The following is a 6679-nucleotide window of genomic DNA, read 5'->3' on the forward strand; positions in this document are numbered from 1 at the left end:
TGCCAAAATGTTTAATCAAAGAGCCTTAAAGTACAACACCTTCCAAACTGCTCTTACTTTGATGGCAGCCACTGCTCTGGGCTAAAAATACCCTCCTCAGCAAGCTCTTCATCAGTGCCAACTGGAAGCACAGCACTGTGCAGGCATTTGGAAGCCATGCAGAGGTAGATGTGATCCTTGCCTTCAAGGAGCTTGCAGTCTAGTGAGGAAGACAAGTGGATCTGCATTACTGAAAATTCAATGGTTCCAACAGCACTGGGAGAACTGGTCAGTGATTGTGCCCAAAGCCAGGTGCACACAAATATTCCAGGAAGGATGGGAGGGGACATATCTGAAACTAGGAGAACTACTCGGTTGCCTGGAGGTTTAATCTGCTTCTAACTACCTAGGTGTTTTTTTTTTTTAAATAAAGACTCCCTTCCCGCCCCAAGAGCAAATGGAGCTCCCTCCTCAAGGAAGTGTGGTGGTGGCTTTTGGCAGACTTGGAATGGGGAAGTGAGAGCTTTGAGGCTAGCCAGAGGACTCGTGGGTAAGGGACCGTATGATAGGGCATCGGGGGAAGGAGAGGAGCTGAGAGAGCTTCGGTTCATCCTTTACAGATCTCCAGGTGGGGCACCACCATATTGTCTTATGCTGCCGAGTTGTTTCTGACCCACAGTGACTCTATGGACACATCTCTCCTGGAACACCCCACCTCCCTCTGCAATAGTTCTGGTAGTGTGTCCATATAATTTTCTTGCTAAAAAGATGCAAGTGGCTTACCATTGCCTCCTTCCATGCAGTAAACTCGAGTCTCCACCCTTCACTCTCCCCCTTGTCACTGCTGCCCAGTATGGGTACATTTTGACTTGTAGCAGATTGTGTTCTACTCGCTAGCCACTGCCCAAGCTTGGATTGGAATGGATATGCCTCTGCTTGACTCTCCCTCCCATTGTCAAGACTGGTAGAGTACTGGAAACTCTCCAGGTGTGACCCTGAGAAGGGTAACAACATCTACTTTTCCTAAACTTCCAGAATGGAGCCTTACCCACTCCTCATTCCCAAATCCTTTCTCATCCTTCCTGCCCACACTCCCATTTCCTTCTTATCCCACCTCTCATGCTATCTAGAATGCCAGCCATGCCAACAGCTTCTTCCCATTATTATCATTACTACTGTTGTTATTATTATTATTATTATATTTGTTAAGTGCTTACTTTGCATCAAGCCCTGCTTTAAGCTTTGGAGTTAATACAGGTTAATCAGGTTAGACACAGCCCTTGTCCCACATGGGGCTCACAGTCTAAGTAGGAGGGAGAACAGGCACTGAATTCTTATTTTGTAGATGAGGAAGTTGACACTCAGAGAAGTTAAGTAACTTGCCTAAGGTCATACAGCAAGCAACTGGAATAGCTGGAAATAGAACCCAGGCCCATTGACTCCAGGCCCATGCTCTTTTCACTAGGCCATCCTGCCCCTCCACTCTTAATTGATTCATTAAGTGTAAGCACCCATCAGGAAACAAAGGTGTTTTTAAACCATACAGCTTCAGCTGGTGAGTCCCTTGGCATTCTGAATTAAGCTTCTGGAGAGCTTCCTGTTGATGCCAACCTGAAAGAGGCACATCACACCCTTCCTCTTCAGTCCCCTCAACCTCTTCTGTGACTCAGTGAACCTTCATAATCTCTTTGCTAAAGAGTCCCGACCAAAATTCTCTAATCTTTTTATATAACTAAGACACTCCAGACCCCATTTCTGCTCCGGCTGCCTTCTGCTTGCACTCTCCCTTTCTAGATCCTCTTCCTCTAATGCGGTAGTCAGTCAGCACTCCCAGCTCTTTTCCACACAGGGCCTGGGGGGTGTCATACAAACAACCCAAATCATTTCAACAGTTAGGGAGCCCATCTCCTCAGGTCTTTGTTTGGGACTTAGATTTCCTGGGCGTGGAGGTTCTTCTGGAGTGGGGGTCTTTCAGTTCACACCTGGCTTTCCTTCAACACCTGAATCTGTAGTCACCCCCAGGCAGGCACCTTTGAGCTTCCTCTCTCCTTACAGTTGTTGCTGAACTTCAGGGTGCCATCCCTTGCCCTGCTGTCTTGGGCTGAGAGACAGGGCAACTAGGTACTAACCCTAGTCTGAAGCTGATTTCCTATGTGAACTTTGGTGACTTCCTTAACATCTCTTTGCCTCAAGATCTGACCCAAATTGCCTTTCTTGGGTATCATTAATAGGGAGTTACAAGATGGTTTCTCCAAGTTCCTACCACTGGGAAAGAATGCTCCCATAATCATCATCATCATTGTTATTATTATTATTAACAGCACTGATTGAGCACTCGAAGCAGAACAAGGGAAGTGAGCAAGTGCTCATCGGCACTGTCAGTAATGGTATTTACTGATAATGTACTGTGTGCAGTACATTTATTACTCTATTTATTTATTTATTTATTTTACTTGTACATTTCTATCCTATTTATTTTATTTTGTTGGTATGTTTGGTTCTGTTCTGTGTCTCCCCCTTTTAGACTGTGAGCCCACTATTGGGTAGGGACTGTCTCTATGTGTTGCCAACTTGTACTTCCCAAGCGCTTAGTACAGTGCTCTGCACATAGTAAGCACTCAATAAATACGATTGATTGATTGATTGATTGCAGCGCACTACACTTAAACAAAGGATACCTTCCCTGCCCTCTGAGGGTGCACGATGGGGCAGGGGGGGTGTTACCATGGTTGAGAACTAACCGCCTCCAAGAAGTATTTGCCTATGCAACAGCAGCCCCTAGTTTCAGTGTGAATTCATTTATTTATTCATTCAATCATATTTATTGAGTGTTTACTGTATTCAAAGCTCTGTACTAAGCACTTGAGTACAAAATAACAATAAACAAACACATTCCCTGCCCACCATGAGCTTACAGCCTAGAGGACGAGCTTACAGTCTAGAGGACTGTCAAGACACTGGCCAAACCCAAGGAATCTCTTGACACTCGTTTCAACCCATCACCCATCTTCATTGCCTCCTTTGCTGCCATCTCTGATCATGATTCCCTCCCTCTCGCTCTTTAGCTCTTGCTTATGTAGAGATGCTAACTGTCTATTAGTATCCCACTTGGTGTTTATCACTATTTCTTCTTCTTAATGGTATTTGTTTATTTCTTTCTACATGTCAGGCACTGTACTAAGCACTGGTGTAGATATGAGTTAATCAGGATGGACACAGTCCATGTCCCATGTGAGGCTCACAGTCTTAATCCCCCTCTTACAGATGAGGTAACTGAGGCACAGAAAAGTGAAATGACTTGCTTAAGGCCACACAGCAGACATATTGCAGAGGAAGGATTAGAACCCAGTTCCTCTGACTCCCAGGCCAGTGGTCTTTCTAGTTGGCTATGATGCTTCAGCTCCTTTTCCTCTGGACAGCTAATCCAAGATCCTGAAGACGGTCCAGGAAGACTTTTTCTAGAGGAAGTTAGACAGGCTGAGCCAAGAGACCTTTGCATAGATTTATGGATAAGCAGTCCAATCAATCAATAAATTAATAGTATTTATTGAGCACTTACTACGTGCAGAACACTGTACTAAGCGCGTGGGAGAGTACAATACAACAGAATGGGCAGACACGTTCACTGACCATAATGAGGTTACTGTCCAGAATGGGGTATGGGTGGGAAAGTTGGGGATGTTCATGAGGGAGAATGAGGGCTGCTTTACGACACATTGGTAACCGATCAAATGGATGTTGGGGCGGGCATTTGTTTTTCAGTTCCTCCAAGCAACAGAGAAGTAATGTGACCTAGCATGGGTCTTGGAATCAGAGGACCAGACTTCTAATCCTGGCTCTGCCACTTGCCTCCTGTGTGACTTTAGGAAAGTCACTTCACTGCTCTGTGCCTCACTCTCCTCATCTGTAAAATGGAGATTCAATACATGTTCTCCCTCGGACAAAGATTGTGAGTCTAATATGAGATTGAATCCACCAGATTGTATTGTACCTGCCCTAGCTCTTAATAGAGTGCTTGGCACATAGTACGCAACAAATATTATTATTAATAGCTTACCTTACCTGCTCTCCTACTACAGCCCAGCCCCCACACTTTGCTCCTCTAATGCCAACATACACACTGTACCTTGATCTCTCACTGACACCCTGCCTTTGGCTTGGAATGCCCTTATTTGTTAATATCTGACAGACAACTACCCTTCCCACCTTCAAAGCCATATTGCAGACATCTCCTCCAAGAGGCCTACCTTAACTGAGCTCTCATTTCCTCTTCTCCTACTCCTTTCTGTGTCACCACTGTACTTGGATTTGTTCATTTCACTCACCCCACCCTCAGCCCCATAGCACTTAAGTACATATCTTTATTTATTTTAATGCCTACCTCCCCATCTAGACTGAAGCTCATTGTGGGCAAAGAACACATCTCCCAACTCTATTACATGGTTATACTGTACTCTCCTAAGTGCTTGGTATAGTACTCTGTACACGGTAAGTACTCAATGAATATGATTAATTGATCAATCTTTTTATTGTCACTATCAGGCTGAAAGGACTACGGCCTAGCCCAGTAATGGCATTGCCCATGATCTTGTGTCCTTCCACCCATACATTTTATGGCTTGCCAAATTCACACATCCCTGATGGGCTGTTCCCAATTACGTTGGCTGAACTCTTTCACTTGTCTTCTAAGGGTCTGAGGTTCCTCTCAGGTTCCCCATGTGGATTTGAGGGATCCTATGAAGCCTTGCAGTATTTAAGACCTTATTCCCATCTTATGTTGGCTTACTGCATTTCCTAATTTGTAAACTTCCTCTCTAACAACCTCCAAGTTCATAAACGAGACATAACACTGGCTGGGTCTTTATGGCAGCTTGGGATTCTGAGAGGAGCAGAGCACATCCCATGGCCACCGGGTGAGCCACCGACTCCTCAGAGCTGCAGGAAGAGGGAGACCAACTCCCTCTGTGTTTTAGAATGAAGTGTCTTCTGGTAGCCACGAGCAGTTGGTTTGATTTTGCAATTTCGGACTGTTTATTGAAGCCCGGGAGCCAAGAGGCTGGAGCTAATCCTGGAGAAGGAACTGGCGGAGCACAGGGCATTCAAACTCGGATTGTGGAAAACATATGGTTATGGGGCCATGGGGCGATTCCTCTGATTTTAACTTAGAAATAGGCACCGAGTTGAAATTGACACTGCAAACTGACCCAAACTCTGTATTAGTGAAAATTAAATTAACCCCCAGCAATAGCTCCATATTACAGAAATGGTTAGATCCTAATAAATTGAAAATGATAACAGCAGCAAACGCTGAGCATTTCCCTCATGTTCCTTTATTGCAGGAACACTTTTTTCCACTTTGTTGCTTCCCTGGGTTTTATTAGCACATTTCAGTAGAGTAGATTTGCTCTGAAGTGATAAAAGCTGACTGTAATCAGAAAGCTTTATGTTATCTGCAGCAAACAATGGTAAATGCCACCTGAGAAGGGCCCGTTCAATGCCTTCATTATTGTGATTAGTCTAAGACTCCCGGAGATAGCAATGAACTTCAAACTTGCTGATAGCAGACTTTGTTAGTAACACAATCAACTGGACACAACAGCTCCACAAAGCAGACAAAATAATCTGCCCAGTGTCAATGCCGGCTTGCAGAGTCTCAGGGGGCAGTCAAAAGCCTGGTCTCTAATTCCGCAGAGGCTGATAAAACTCCTCAAAACCGACTCCTGGTGCTAAGAATCCCAAATTGGAAACCAGGTTCTGCCCACTGCCTGCCCAAATCCTCAAATATTTTCTCGTCTTTCTTTTCCTCCCATAAGAAGTGACAAGAGCCTCCTGTCTCTGCTAGAGTGAACAGCAAGACCTAAAGGAAGCATAGATCCCGAACTGATGAGGATAATGGTTTAGCACCACACAGATAATTCAAAATATCCATTTTATGTCAAGAGTTCTGAGTTTTTTTCACTAACCATGTACCAGATCTGCCAACAAGCAGCCCTAGTGGCTGGTTTGGAACTGTCTGCTTTTCCCTGTTCATGCTCATGTGGAGATACTGATGAGCAATGAAACTGCCAAAAGGCTACTGGAAAGAGGATGATAAGGAGGAGGAAGAGGTGAAGAAGGAAAGTAAAGGCCCTGGCTAAAGCATAAATCAATCAGGTAAAATAATTCTTTCTGGTTTATATCCTTCAAAAAATAACACTGCTGATTTTGATCTCTAATTTATCAGCTCTTGTGGAAAATATTCTTTTTCATTTTTCCCCAAAGCTTATTTGTATCATTTTTCAGAGCAAAGGTGATCCTACTCACATTTAAGCAGAAATGAGTCCTTTTTACTTTTACCAGAACTGTTCCAGCAAATCATACCCATCTTTCATTTTATTGACAATCACATGTGCCAAAAAAGAGTAGCCGCTCAGCATTTAAGGACTACCTGAACAGCATTAAGAGAAGTTAATGGCCAAGAACCAAATTCTTTCAATAAATCCTATTTATTGATCAAACTAAATACTTGGCAGAGGGCAGTAGGGATAAGACAATACCTGTCCTCAAAGAATTCACAGTCTAATGGGGGATTATTTACACCAGGAGGAAAAAGAAAATGTGATTTTTTTACAAGATAAAGTTAAGTCAAAGATGATGACCCCTAGGTTGCAGGCTTCTGGAACAAGAATGAGGATGGTGTCAAAAGAGATGGGAGCAGGGT

The 6679-nt window shown here is 44.0% G+C and overlaps 1 non-coding gene across 1 annotated transcript; it reads right to left on the reverse strand.

Annotated features, from left to right (window-relative positions):
* Positions 1-846: 846 nt before the first annotated feature.
* Positions 847-984, reverse strand: LOC119927930. The gene has a single exon (XR_005450895.1). It is a non-coding gene; the product is annotated as a small nucleolar RNA SNORA7 (small nucleolar RNA).
* Positions 985-6679: the final 5695 nt, after the last annotated feature.

This window comes from Tachyglossus aculeatus, chromosome 4 (genome assembly GCF_015852505.1).
Source record: "Tachyglossus aculeatus isolate mTacAcu1 chromosome 4, mTacAcu1.pri, whole genome shotgun sequence".
Lineage (NCBI taxonomy): Eukaryota > Metazoa > Chordata > Mammalia > Monotremata > Tachyglossidae > Tachyglossus > Tachyglossus aculeatus.